A 15016-nucleotide genomic window follows, 5' to 3' on the forward strand; every position below is an offset into this window, starting at 1 on the left:
TGTGCTGCGACAACCCTGTCCAGCACTAGGACCTGTTTCTTATAACACATTAATCAGACTGCCTTTTCAATTGCCCTCTTATGCTGTTTACTCGCCATCCACTGGATGGCGGTGTCTATGGGACGCTCGGCCTTTAACAAAGCGCCCACCCATTTCTTGGCGATATTAACCTTTCTACACACATAAGTGGACAACCTCTCTTCCATTGCGGTTTCTCCCTCCGCACCACTGTCTGTCATATCGCATACCATCACCGATGCTCCTACCTGGCTCGCCATTTCTGTAGGGGGTTTTGGTTTGGGGTTTTTGTCTGGTCAGTCAGTCGTGTGCCTGAGCTGCCCCAGCCCCATGCGGTTCGAACCGCTTCCCCCTTTTTAGTTCTGAGCACCGGACTTATTTACGAGTAGCGACATAGACAAACGAGACCAGTGGTTCGGTGCAAAGAAAACCAATGTTTATTAAAATAGAGAAATAATTACTATACAGAGAAAATCACTATGGATGCAACACAATTACACTTAGCGGGGGAGGAGAAATGGACACATCGAGGGAAAATGACTAAAATAACACTTTAGCAATTCCCCTTAACACCCACCCTTTACACCTATCTAGGTTGTCTTGTGATGGGCCAGAAAATTGATGCTCACCAGTCTAGGATGTTGAAACGCCTGTTCCGTGCCCTGTTGCCTGTCGATATTTTTAGGTTTTCACCGCCCCAGAGCAGAGATACCCCGGTAATCCAAACGTAACTGCAGGTGTCCTACTTCCCTGGACGGGCTCTTCGTCGACGATCCTCTCGCTGGGTTGATGATACGGCAGGGCACTGGAGGCGAGGCGAGAGAGAGAGAGAGAGATGGCTTCCCGAGGGACTAGTTATACCCTTCCTGGTAGCCCTTATGTCTCGCCAGATCAGCTTACTTCTTTGTCTGACCTGGACGTGTTGAAGTTTATACAAAGGATACCGATCTGGGCCCATCGACCTGGATGGCCGGTTAATCGGTTTTAAATGTCCCCTTTGTCCAACTGGTTTCGTGATGGGGCCATTCCAGCTTGAATGCCCCGTTGATCGTTTGCAAACAGTGCTGATGTCCTCTAACAAAGGTCTGAACACAACTATTACATATTGATTGACTGTGCAAACAGCCTTGATGGGTTTTAATCAGAGGCCCGAATGCCACTGGTTTGCTTCTCATGCATAAATGCAGAAGGTTTGCTTGCCTTCTAATTTCTGGAAAGTTCCTTCTTTGTCAGCCCAAACTGAAACTTACAGGCCTTGGTCATGAGGTTGACCACAGCCATCTTGTTGAGCCCTAGAGCCCTGGATTTTAAACTCAGTCCAGCCAGGGTTTCTCCAATAAGCCAAAAGTAAATCTTCGGGGAAGACATGAAATTTGCGAATCCTTTCAAATCTCTCCTCGTAACTTAACCCTTGAAGTCCGGGTACCATTCTGGTAAACCTACGCTGCACTCCCTCCAAGGCCAATATATCCTTCCTAAGGTGTGGTGCCCAGAACTGCTCACAGTACTCCAGGTGTGGTCTCACCAGGGTTTTGTTCAGCTGCAGGGTTTTGGCCTCAGCTGGAGTCTTGTGTACAGTTCTGGGCACCACACTTTAGGAAGGATGTCAAGGCTTTGGAGAGGGTGCAGAGGAGGTTGACCAGGATGGTACCAGGGATGAGGGACTTCAGTTATGTGGAGAGATTGGAGAAGCTGGGATTGTTCCCCTTAGAGCAGAGAAGGTTAAGAGGAGACCTAAGAGAGGTGTTCAAAATGATGAGGGGTTTTGATCGAGCAAGTAGGGAGAAACTGTTCACTCTGGCAAGTGGGTCGGTAACCAAAGGTCACAGATTTAAAATAGTTGCTAAAAGAACTAGAGGGGAATGAGGAGAATTGTTTTCACACAGAGGTTTGTTAAGATCTGGAACGCACCATCTGAAAGGATGCTGGAATCAGGTTCCACAGGAACTTTCAAACAGTAATTGGACATGTCCTTGAAGAGGACTAGTTTGCAGAGTTCTGGGGATAAAGCTGGGGTTTGGGACTAAATTGGACAGCTCTTTCAAAGAGCCAGCACAGACACGATGGGCCGAATCACCTCCTTCTGTGCTGTTAGATTCGATGATCAGTGTGAAGACCCTGGTGACTCTTAAGGGTCTTCAAGCTTTTAAAGCTCTTCCCACAGTCAGAACATTTAAAGGGTCTCTTGTCAGTGTGAACAAGCTGGTGTGTCAGCAGGTGGGATGACTGAGTGAATCCCGTCCCACACACGGAGCAGGTGAACGGTCTCTCACCAGTGTGGAGGTGCTGGTGTCTCTTCAGCTTCCCGGAGCTTTTAAAGCTCTTCCCACAGTCAGAACACTGAAAGGGTCTCTCGTCAGTGTGAACAAGCTGGTGTTCAATCAGTTCCCTTGGGCTTTTAAAGCTCTTCCCACAGTTAGGACACTGAAATGGTCTCTCCCCAGTGTGAACAAGCTGGTGTCGCTTTAGATCCCCGGGGCTTTGAAAACTCTTCCCACACTCGGAACATTTAAAGGGTCTCTCGTTAGTGTGAACGCGCTGGTGCCCCTTCAGCTCCCAGGGGCTTTTAAAGCTCTTCCCACAGTCAGAACAGTTAAATGATCTCTCCCCAGTGTGAAGAAGCTGGTGTTTCTTCAGATCCTCGGGACGTTTAAAACGCTTCCCACAGTCAGGACAGTTAAACGGCCTCTCATCAGTGTGAACTCGCTGGTGTGCCAGCAGGTTGGAGGACCGAGCGAATCCCTTCCCACACATGGAGCAGGTGAACGGTCTCTCCCCAGTGTGTAGGAACCAGTGTCCCTTCAGCTCCTGGGGGCTTTTAAAGCTCTTCCCACAGTCAGAACATTTAAAGTGTCTCTCGTCAGTGTGAACTCGCTGGTGTGCCAGCAGGTTGGAGGGCCGAGCGAATCCCTTCCCACACACGGAGCAGGGGAATGGCCTCTCATCAGTGTGAGCTCGCTGGTGTTCAATCAGGTTGGATGACTCAGTGAATCCCTTCCCACACATGGAGCAGATGAATGGTCCCTCATCAGTGTGAGCTCGCTGGTGGTGCTTCAGTTCCCCGGGGCTTTTAAAGCTCTTCCCACAGTCAGGACAGTTAAAGGGTCTCACACCAGTGTGAACTCGCTGGTGTTTCTTCAGTTCCCCAGGGATTTTAAAGCTCTTCCCACAGTCAGAACACTGAAATGGTCTCTCATCAGTGTGAACAAGCTGGTGTTGCTTCAGACCCCAGGGGCTTTTAAAGCTCTTCCCACAGTTAGGACACTGAAATGGTCTCTCATCAGTGTGAACAAGCTGGTGTACCTTCAGCTCCCCGGGACTTTTAAAGCTCTTCCCACAGTCAGAACACTGAAATGGTCTCTCGTTAGTGTGAGCTAGCTGGTGTTGCTTCAGATGTTCGGGCCTTTTAAAGCTCTTCCCGCAGTCAGAACACTGAAATGGTCTCTCATCAGTGTGAACTCGCTGGTGTGTTTGCAGGTGGGATGAACGAACAAATCCCTTTCCACACACGGAGCAGGTGAACGGGCTGTCCCTGGTGTGACTGTGCCGTTGAACTTCCAATGCAGACGGGGAACTGAATCCCTTCCCGCCGTCCCCACCTTTACCCGGTTTCTCCCCGGTGTGACGGTGCACGTGTCTCACCAGGTCAGGCGATCGGTTGAATCCGCGTCCACACACCGAACACGTGTGCGGTTTGTCATCGCTGCGATTGCTGCTTTCTCCTTCCATGTGCAAAGGCCGATGATATTCAGGTCCGGATGAATCGAGCGACTCTGTCAGATCTTGACGTGATGTTTGGTCTGAGCTTCCCGCCTGTAACTGCTCCACTTCTATAACCCTGTAAATTGAGATCAGAAAAGGATCAGAGGCAAACTGTTGTTTAATTTTCCTCTTTCCGATAATAGGGGCAGTGAAGCTGATTTTCAGGCCCCAGCTGCTGCACAGGTTGGTTGAAAGGATCAGCAGTAATGGCGGCTGTAATACCCACAACCCCCGCACTCCAGAAAGCGCTCTGTTGATGCTGAGTCCCGCGCATGTGCTCATGGCCCCCACGCTCTCCCTCCTGCTCCACAATCGCCCGTCCCGATCGGTCCACAACGCGCATGCTCAGTGCACAAAACCCCGCGGTTGGAACATCGGGCGCACATGCGAAGCCGCAACATCTGGTACGCGTGCGCGGCTCAGGTGGGGGCAAGTCGGGGTTTCGCCTCAGCCGCCAGGGAGGTGCGCATACGCAGAACGACCCAACATTCTTCCTGTCAGCAATCACTCCCTCGTTTCTTTAATAAAAACAGAAAATGCTGGAAATACTCAGCAGGTCAGGCAGCATCTGTGGAGACAGAAACAGAGTTAACGTTTCAGGTCGATGACCTTTCGTCAGAACTGCTTGTTCGTTAGTGTCAGCCAGTGACTCAGTTGGTAGCACTCTCGCCTCTGAGTCAGAAAGTTGTGGGTTCAAGTTCCACTCCAGAAACTTGAACATAGAAATCTAGGCTGACACTCCAGTGCAGTGCTGAGGGAGTGCTGCATTGTCGGAGGTGCCGTCTTTCGGATGAGACATTAAACTGAGGCCCTATCTGCTCTCTCAGGTGGATGTAAAAGATCCCATGGCACTATTTCGAGAAAGATAGGCTTGCATTTATACAGTGCTTTCATGACCACCAGATGTGTTGAAGTGCTTTACAACCAACGAGGTATTTTTGGAGTGCAGTCACTGTTATAATGTGGGAAAGAGCAGGGGAGTTATCCCCGGTGTCCTAGCCAATGTGTATCCCTCAATTAACATAACAAAAAGGTAGATTATTTAAAAAAAAATCAAATCAACTTTTATTGTCATTGTTAGCGCACAAGTGCAGTACAATGAAATGTAGGCTTGCGGCTCCCGAGAGTGTACATTTAGATTAAGACATTTAAACATTCAACATACATTTGGCTTGTAATACATTAACATTATCACATTGCTGTTTGTGGGAGCTTGCTGTGCGATTATTGACTTCCACGTTTCCTACATTACAACAGTGAATACATTTCAAAAGTACTTCATTGACTGTAAAGCGCTTTGGGACGTCCGGTGGTGGTGAAAGGCGCTATATAAATGCAAGTCTTTCTTCCTTCACTGGCCTCATCAGCGACCTCTTCTGGCTGTTGGTTAATTGACAACCGAGAGTCCGCGCATGCGTACGCGGGACGGCGGTTTGGGCCGAGTCCGGCTCAGCGACCCCTCCCGGTCACCAAGGGTAATAACCGCGCATGCCCAGAGGACACCAACCCCCCTCCCCCACTCGAAGCTGCGCCTGCGCATTCGGATCCTGTCGGACGGAGTCGGCGCGGGGCATTCCGGGAAAGGCCTTGGTGTCGGTTACAGAATCGCGATCGGTGACGCAAAGTGAGTTTTCTCCGCTCCGATTGGGTGGAGAATCGCGCGGGGTGGGGGGAGGGCTGGATCGGGAGACAATAAAGAGAAATAGAAAAACCTGAGAGACCGCGAGGCCCCGGTACGAACGTCATCAGTTGGACTGGGCACGCGATCTCATCGGGGACACGTGACCTGGACCAGCCGCCTGATTGACGGGATCTTCTGACCAATAGGGAGCGAGCTGGGTGGGGCTGGAGGAGCGAGCCGGCGGCGGGTCCTCCAACCAATCGGGGAGCCCGAGGGGCGGGACTAGCGCCGGCTGATTGTCTGATCCGCAGGGCAGCGAGTTTCTCCAGTCCCTTGTTCAGGGCCCGGGGCCAGGGGAGGCTGTGGGCCTTTATTCCCCTTATTGGACACAAGGCTCTTTGTCTCACAACACACTGGCTCAGGTTTTAATAGAGACTTTTAAAATTCATCAATAAAAGCAGATAAACTTCGTGCTTCTGTGGAACAAACTTTGTAATATTTTATAGAATCATAGAATGGTTACAGCACAGAAGGAGGCCATTCGGCCCATCGAGCCCATGCCGGCTCTCTGCAAGACCACTTCAGCTAGTCCCACTCCCCGCCCTTTCCCCGTAACCCTGCACATTTCTTTACTTCAGGTACTTCTAAGGATAAGGGGTAGGCCTATTAGGACAGAAATTAGGAGGAATTTCTTCACCCAGAGAGTGGTGAACCTGTGGAATTCTCTACCACAGAAGGCAGTAGAGGCCAATTCATTAAATATATTCAAGAAGGAGTTGGATATATTTCTTAAGGCTAAAGGGATCAAGGGGTATGGGGAGAAAGCAGGGACCGGGTACTGAACTTGGATGATCAGCCATGATCACATTGAATGGCGGAGCAGGCTTGAGGGGCCGAATGGCCTGCTCCTGCTCCTATCTTCTATGTTTACTTATCCAATTCCCTTTTGAAAGCCGTGATTGAATCTGCCTCCACCACCCTTTCAGGCAGTGAATTCCAAATCCTAACCACTCGCTGCATAAAAAAGTTTTCCCTCACGACACTAATCTAGTCTCATACTCTCTCTTTGCCCCTCTTATTCCCTTTTAAATCTCCTCTGTACTTTCTATATTCAGCTTGGTTCTCTACTGTATTCTGTCATAAGTTTCATTTTCGGTCTCATTTTAATCTCTTTATACCTTTTGTCATCGAGGGAGATCTAACTTTGGATGCCCCTCCTTTCCCCCTTGTGTGAATGTGTCTACTCTGTACTTGAACTACATCCTGGTTGAATGCCTCCCATTGTTCAATTACTGTTTTGCCTACCAATTTTTGATTCCAACCCACCTGGGCCAAATCCCTTTTCAACTTGTTTAAGTTAGCCCTCCTCTGGTTAAGTATTTTTATGCTTGATTGTTCCTTGTTCTTTTCTGTAACTCTTCTAAACCTGATGACATTGTGATCACTGTTCCTCAAATGCTCCCCCACTGAAACATGCTCCACTTGCCCCATTTCATTCCCCAGAACTAGATCCAGCACTAGCTTCTTTCCTCGTTGGGCTGGAAACAGTGTTTAAGAAAGTGCTCTTGTACACATTTCAGGAATTTCTCCCCCTCTGTGCCCTTTACACTGTTACTATCCCAGTCTATATTAAGAAAACTGAAGTCCTCCATTATTACTACACCATTGTTCCTGTATCTTTCTGTAATTTGCCTGCAAACTTGCTTCACTATCTCCTTCCCACTGTTTGGTGGCTTATAGTATACACCCAGTAGCATAATAACTCCTCTATTGTTCCTTAAATCTAACCAAATAGATTCAGTTTTGACCTCTCACATAGAATCATAGAATGGTTACAGCACAGAAGGAGACCATTTGGCCCGTCGAGCCCGTGCCGGCTCTCTGCAAGAGCACTTTAGTTAATCACCCCCCCCCCGCCCTTTCCCCGTAGCTCTGGAAAAAAAATTCCTTCTGGTACTTATCCAATTCCCTTTTGAAAGCTGTGATTGAATCTGCCTCCACCACCCTTTCAGGCAGTGCATTCCAGATCCTAACCACTCGCTGAGTAAAAAAGTTTTTCTTCATGTCGCCTTTGGTTCTTCTGCCAATCACCTTAAATCTGTGTCCTCTGGTTCTTGACACTTCCGCCATAGGGAACAGTTTCTCTCTATCTACTCTGTCTAGACTCCTCATGATTTTGAATACCTCTCTCAAATCTCCTCTCAACCTTCTCTGCTCTAAGGAGAACAACCCCAGCTTCTCCAGTCTATCCACGTAACTGAAGTCCCTCATCCCTGGAACCATTCTTGTAAATCTTTTCTGCACCCTCTCTAAGTCCTTCACATCCTTCCTAAAGTGCAGTGCCCAGAATTGGACACAATACTCCAGTTGAGGCCGAACCGATGTTTTATAAAGGATCATCATAACTTCCTTCCTTTTGTACTCTATGCCTCTATTTATGAAGCCCAGGATCCTGTATGCTTTTTTAACTGCTTTCCCAATCTGCCCTGCCGCCTTTAATGATTTGTGCACATATACCCCCAGGTCTCTCTGTTCATGCACCCCCTTTAGAAATGTACCCTTTAGTTTATATTGCCTCTCCTCTTTCTTTCTACCAAAATGTATCAATTCGCATCTTTCTGCATTAAATTTCATCTGCCACGTGTCTGCCCATTCCACCAGCCTGTCTATGTCCTCTTGAAGTCTATCACTATCCTCCTCACTGTTACCTACACTTCCAAGTTTTGTGTCATCTGCAAAATTTGAAATCATGCCCTGTACAGCCAAGTGGAAGTCATTAATATATATCAAGAAAAGCAGTGGTCCTCGTCCCTCTCCAGTGCTACAATAGTTTATTTGATTAATACTGCACCCCTCCTTTTTTTCCTTTCCTATCTTTCCTGAATACCTTGTAGCCAGGAATATCGAGTTCCCAATCCTCCCCTTGTTTGAGCCAGCTCTCTGCTATTGTCACTATATCATAGTCCCATGTGGCTACTTGAGCCTGCAGTTCACCAATGTTATTTATCACACTCCATGCATTTACACACATGCACTCCAACTCCATCTCAGAATGCCTCAAATCTGGCCCCTGTCTGATCCCTCCTATGTTGGAATTAAAAAAATTCTTTATATATTAATTTTGTTTATTGCTCCTCCGGCCCCAACTTCAATGGGATAACAATAAATGTGTCCACCAATTGGGGCTTTAAATGGTGGCAAATTAACCCAGACGTCCCCGCGCGGGGGAAAGTGCCCTATCAATGACGACAGGAGCCCAGTGCGCCGGCGCAGTAACTGGGTGCTCTGAGCATGCGCAGTGCGAGTGGTCGCGATGGATTGAGCGGAACAGGTGGGTCAGCGGCCGGGAGGCGGGAGTAGATTGTGGGAGCAGGGGATGGATTGGGCCCGCGGGTCAGTTTAAAAGCTTTGTAAACACCTGTTGTAGGCCTGTGGTCCCGAATAAGAGCCACAGGCCCCGTGTTTCCCTGGTTACAGGCCGGTCAGTGACCGCCCGGGTCAGCGAGGTCACCGGCCGTCATCTTCGACAGGGCGGGTCTCACGGCGCATGCGCAGCCATCTTGTGCAGGAACAGAGAGTGGGCGGGGCTTCAGGGTCCCAGTGACCAGGAGAGACAATCATTGACTCATTGATTTTATTCTCACTCTGCACACAGCGGGTGGAGAACTGAATCCAACCAGAGTAGAGGGAGGGGGAAAACTGGGAGTGGAGGAAAGAAATGTTGGAGATGATGCGATGGGTTTGGATTTCAGCACAGGGAGGAGGGAGAGTGTGTGGGACGGGGATTTACAGAAAGAATGTTCCATAGAAACTAGAATTGTCTGTTCTGAATTTATATCCTGTACTTGCAGTGATGTCTTTTGTAAATTCCTTTTACAGGGTATTAGAAGGGGAAAATATGCAAATGGAAACTCAAACCAAACATCATGTGAAGAGCTGACAAATTCACTCAGGGCCTGAATATCATCGGTCTTTGAATGTGGAAGGAGAAATGTTTGTTTGTTCTGTCTGTGGGAAAAGATTTCAAACATCAGTGTGACTGGAAAAGCACCGAGACACACACATCCGAGTGAGAGTGTTCCAGTGCACTGACTGTGGAAAGAGCTTTAACCAGTTACACAGCCTGAAAAAACATCGCACCATTCACATTGGGGAGAAACCATACACATGTTCTGTGTGTGGACGAGGCTTCAACTGATCGCCCAACCTGGAGGGACACAAGTACACCCGCACCATGGAGAAACTATGGAAATGTGGGGACTGTGGGAAGGATTCAATTAACTGGCCCAGCTGGAGACTGGGGAGAGGCTGTTCACCTGCTCTCTCTCGGAAGGGATTTACTCAGTTGTCTAGCATGCTGACACGCCAGCGAGCTCGCAATAGGGAGAGGCTATTCACCTGCTCCGTGTGTGGGAAGGGATTGACTTGTTCATCCCACCTCACTGCACACCAACTTGATCACGCTGATGAGAGACCTTTTAAATGCTCTGACTGTGGGAACAGCTTTAAAACCTCTGAGGAGCTGATTCAACACCAGCGAGTTCACACTGACGAGTGACCGTTCTGTTGCTCTCACTGCGGGAAGAGGTTCCGGCAGTCATTCCGTCTGGCTGAACAGCAGCGAGTTCACACTCATGAGAGTCCATTCAGTTGCTCTCACAGTGGGCAGAGATTCAGCCAGTCATTGCAACTCGCTGAACACCAGCAAGTTCACATCAAGGAGAGACCGTTCAACTGCTTCGTGTGTGAGAAGGGATTCACTCGTTTAGCCCACCTTATGACACATGAGGACATTCACACAGGGGATTTGCCCTTCTACTGCTCCGTGTGTGGGAAGGGATTCACTTGCTCAGTCCAACTTTTGACGCACAAGCGAGTTCACACCGGGGAGAAGCCGTTCCCATGTTTAGTGTGTGGGAAGGGATTCACTAGTTCAAGCCACCTTTTGGCACACAAGCGAGTTCACACTGGGGAGAGACCGTTCACCTGCTCCGTGTGTGGGAAGGGATTCACTTGATCATCGAACCTCACTACGCACCAGCGAGTTCACACTGGGGAGAGGCCGTTCACCTGCTCCGTGTGTGGGAAGAGTTTCCCTCGTTCATCCCACCTGTTGATACACCAGCGAGTTCACACCGGTGAGCGGCGGTTCACCTGCTCCGTGTGTGGGAAGAGATTCACTTGTTTACCCCACCTTTTGAAACACCAGCCTGTTCACACTGGGGAGAGACCGTTCACCTGCTCCGTGTGTGGGAAGGGATTCACTTGATCATCGAACCTCACTACGCACCTGCGAGTTCACACTGGGGAGAGGCCGTTCACCTGCTCCGTGTGTGGGAAGAGTTTCCCTCGTTCATCCCACCTGTTGATACACCAGCGAGTTCACACCGGTGAGCGGCGGTTCACCTGCTCCGTGTGTGGGAAGAGATTCACTTGTTTACCCCACCTTTTGAAACACCAGCCTGTTCACACTGGGGAGAGGCCGTTCACCTGTTCTGTGTGTGGGAAGAGATTCACTCAGTCATCCAGCCTCCAGAGACACCAACTCACCCACACCAGGGAGAGGCCGTTCACCTGCTCCGTGTGTGGGAAGAGATTCGTTCAGTCATCCACCCTGCTGACACACCAGCGAGTTCACACTGACAAGAGACCTTTTAAATGTTCTGATTGTGAGAAGACCTTTAAAAGAAGTAATGATCTGCTGACACACCAACGTACTCACACTGGGGAGAAACCGTTCACCTGCTCCGTGTGTGAGAAAGGATTTGTTACATCATCCCAGCTGCTGAGACACCAGCGAGTTCACACTGGGGAGAGGCCGTTCACCTGCTCCGTGTTTGGGAAGGGATACACTCAGTCCTCCCACCTGCTGAAACACCGGCGAGTTCACACGTTACTGCCAAAGTTGGATTCTGCTGTTATTGCTGCTGTTAATCACATCCAGGACTGAACCATGTTCATTCTGAGAGTTGGGGTTTGTTTCTGTTGATGTTAATGACCCCTATAACTGGGCTGGAGATTAATATTCTGGATCAATGCAAAATAAATCAGCTTTGTTTTAAACACATGGGGGGGGGAGAAATTCCCCTCCTTTGCGCCTTCCGTGGCCAAATTCCCTGGGAGGTTAGCGGCGGTGCTACCGGGTTGCGCACCGATCTCGTGCGCCGGGAGATCGTGACATCATCTCTGGACGTATCGGCCCGGCACAAAAATTGCCCTTCGCCCCCTGCAGCAGCGCCGGGCGATGGCAGTGACTGCTGCAGGGGATATGAGCAGGGCTGCTGGGGGCAAGTTAAAGGTGAGGCGGCCGGCCGCTGGGTGGGGGGGGCGCGAGTTAAAGGTGAGGTGGCCGGCCGCTGGGGGGGAGCGAGTTAGAGGTGAGGTGGCCAGCCACTGGGGGGGAAGGGGGCGCGAGTTAAAGGTGAGGTGGCCGGCCGCTGGTGGGGGCGAGTTAAAGGTGAGGTGGCCAGCCACTGGGGGGGGAGGGGGCGCGAGTTAAAGGTGAGGTGGCCGGCCGCTGGGGGGTGGGGGGGGGAGGGGCGTAAGTTAAAGGTGAGGTGGCCGGCCGCTGCCGGGGGGTGGTGGGGAGCGCGAGTTAAAGGTGAGGTGGCTAGCCACTGGGGGTGGAGGGGGCGCGAGTTAAAGGTGAGGTGGCCGGCCGCGGGGGGCGTGTTAAAGATGAGGTGGCCGGCCGCTGGGGGGGCAGTTAAAGGTGTGGTGGCTGCGGGGGGGTGCGTAAGTTAAAGGTGAGGTGGCCAGCCGCTGGCGGGGTGGGGGGGGGGGGCGCAAGTTAAAGGTGAGGTGGCCGGCTGCCCTGAAAAAAAGTCAAATTTTTAAAAACTTTTTTTTTGCGCCTCCGGACGCGGGGTCCGTGCCGTGATTGGTCAGCCCGGCTCTCTGCTCGAATGCCAGGCTGATTGCATGGCACCCCACCTCGGTGGTCCAGGTAAGTTTAAGAAAATCTGCCGAGTTCGCAGCGTGGGGCCCTTCCCTTTAATTCAGGGAACAGCCCCTGCAAGGTGGCAGTGCCACACTTGGCCACTGGTGGCGCTACTGAGCACATCGCCCCAAGTCATGAACTCCCCTCCTGCGCCCCAAGGAGGATGTGCAGAGCTTGGTTTAGCGCTCCACTTCCCTCTTGGAGCAAAAAATGGGAATTTCAGAGAGGCTGGAAGAGGTTATTATCTAAATGGAGAGAAACTGCAAAGTGCTACAGTACAAAGGGATCTGGGGTCCTGGTGCATGAAACACAAAAAGTTAGTATGCAGGTGCAGCAGGTGATCAGGAAGGCCAATGGAATCTTGGCTTTTATTGCAAGGGGGATGAAGTATAAAAACAGGGAAGTCTTGCTGCAGTTATACAGGGTATTGGTGAGGCCACACCTGGAATAATGGTTTCCATTTTTAAGAAAAGATATACTTGCTCTCGAGGCGGTTCAGAGAAGGTTCACTCGGTTGACTCCGGAGATGAGGGGGTTGACGTATGAGGAAAGGTTGAGTAGGTTGGGACTCTACTCATTGGAGTTCAGAAGAATGAGAGGCGATCTTATCGAAACATATAAGATTGTGAGGGGACTTGATCGGGTGGATGCGGGGAGGATGTTTCCACTGATCTGTGAGACTAGAACTAGGGGGCATAATCTAAGAATAAGGGGCTGCCCTTTCAAAACTGAGATGAGGAGAAACTTCTTCACTCAGAGGGTAGTAAATTAGAGCAGGAGTGGCCATACGGCCCCTCGAGCCTGCTCCACCATTCAATAAGATCATGGCTGATCATCGACCTCAACTCCACTTTCCTGCCCAATCTCCATATCCCTTGATTCCCCTAGAGTCCAAAAATCTATCTCTCAGCCCTAAATATACTCAAAGACTCAGCATTCACAGCCCTCTGGGGCAGAGAATTCCAAAGATTCACAACCCTCTGAGTGAAGAAATTCCTCCTCATCTCAGTCTTAACTGGCCGACCCCTTATCCTGAGACTATGCTCCCTAGTTCTAGACTCTCCAGCCAGGGAAAACAACCTCTCAGCATCTACCCTGTTAATCCCCATCAGAATGTTTGAATGAGATCACCTCTCATTCTTCTAAACTCCAGAGAGTATCGGCCCAATCAACACAATCTCTCATCATAGGACAGCCCTCTCATCCCAGGAATCAATCTAGTGAACCTTCGTTGCACCGCCTCCAAGGCAAGTATATCCTTCCTTAGATAAGGAGACCAAAACTGTGCCCAGTACTCCAGGTGTGGTTTCACCAAAGTCCTGTACAATTGTAGCAAGACTTCCTTACTATTATACTCCAACCCCCTTGCAATAAAGGCCAACATGCCATTTCCTTCCTAACTGCTTGCTGTACCTGCATGCTATCTTTCTGTGTTTCCTGTACAAGGCCACCTAAATCTCTGAACACGAACATTTAATAGTTACTTACCATTTAAATAATATTCTGTTTTTCTATTCTTCTTACCTCACATTTCCCTACATTATACTCCATCTGCCACCTTACTGCCCACTCACTTAGTCTATCTATATCCCTTTGCAGACTCTGTGTTCTCCTCACAGCTCACTGTCCCACCTAGCTTTGTATCATCAGCAAACTTGGATACATTACACTCGGTCCCTTCATCTAGGTCATTAATATAGATTGTAAATAGCTGAGGCCCCAACACTGATCCTTGCGGCACCCCACTAGTTACAGACTGCCAACCTGAAAATGACCCATTTATCCCTACTCTCTGTTTTCTGTCCGTTAACCAATTCTCTATGCATGCCAATACATTACCCCAACCACATGAGCCCTTACTTTGCATAATAACCTTTTATGTGGCACCTTATCGAATGTCGATTGGAAATCCAAATATACCACATCCACTGGCTCCCCTTTATTGACCCTGCTAGATACTCCTCAAAAAACTCTAATAAATTTATTAAACATAATTTTCCATGTTGACTCTGCCTAATCATGTTATGATTTTCTAAGTGCCCTGATACCACTTCCGTAATAATGCATTTCAGCATTTTCCCAACAACTGATGTCAGGGTAACTGGTCTGCTGTTCCCTGTTTTCTCTCTCCCACCTTTCTGGAATAGCGGGTTACATTTGCTGCCTTCCAATCCGCTGTGACTGTTCTAGAATCTGGTGAATTTTGGAAGATCACGACCAATGCATCCACTATCTCTGCAGCCACCTGTTTTAGAACCCTAGGATGCAGGCCATCAGGTCCAGGAGATTTATCGCCTTTTAGTCCCATTAGTTGTTCAAGTACTTTTTCTTCGACTGATTACTCTTCGGTTACTCTCATGGACAAGTCCCAGCTCCCCTTACCTCCCAGAGTGCCTCTCCTAGCCTTGGCATCCAGGGAAGGTATCGGTAACACGCCCGGGATCACTAAACACAAAACCCAGTCTGCTAGTGTCCTCCTTGGAAGGGAACCAGGAAAAGAGGACGAGTGTCCTCCTTGGAGAGGAACCAGGTAAAGAGGGCGTGTGTCCTCCTTGGAGGGGAACCAGGTAAAGAGGGCGAGTGTCCTCCTTGGAGGGCAACCAGGTAAAGAGGGTGAGTGTCCTCCTTGGAGGGGATCCAGGTAAAGAGGGCGAGTGTCCTCCTTGGAGGGGAAC

The 15016-nt window shown here is 49.7% G+C and overlaps 2 pseudogenes; one reads left to right on the top strand and one right to left on the bottom strand.

Annotated features, from left to right (window-relative positions):
• Nucleotides 1–1631: 1631 nt before the first annotated feature.
• Nucleotides 1632–15016, bottom strand: part of LOC147119028 (uncharacterized) — a 120949-nt pseudogene continuing 107564 nt past the window's right edge.
• On the top strand, nucleotides 9868–11698 carry LOC147119029 (uncharacterized; annotated as a pseudogene).

The sequence above is a fragment of the Somniosus microcephalus genome, chromosome 4 (genome assembly GCF_052327205.1).
Source record: "Somniosus microcephalus isolate GS21.2 chromosome 4, FLI_Smic_1.0, whole genome shotgun sequence".
Taxonomy (NCBI): Eukaryota; Metazoa; Chordata; class Chondrichthyes; order Squaliformes; family Somniosidae; genus Somniosus; species Somniosus microcephalus.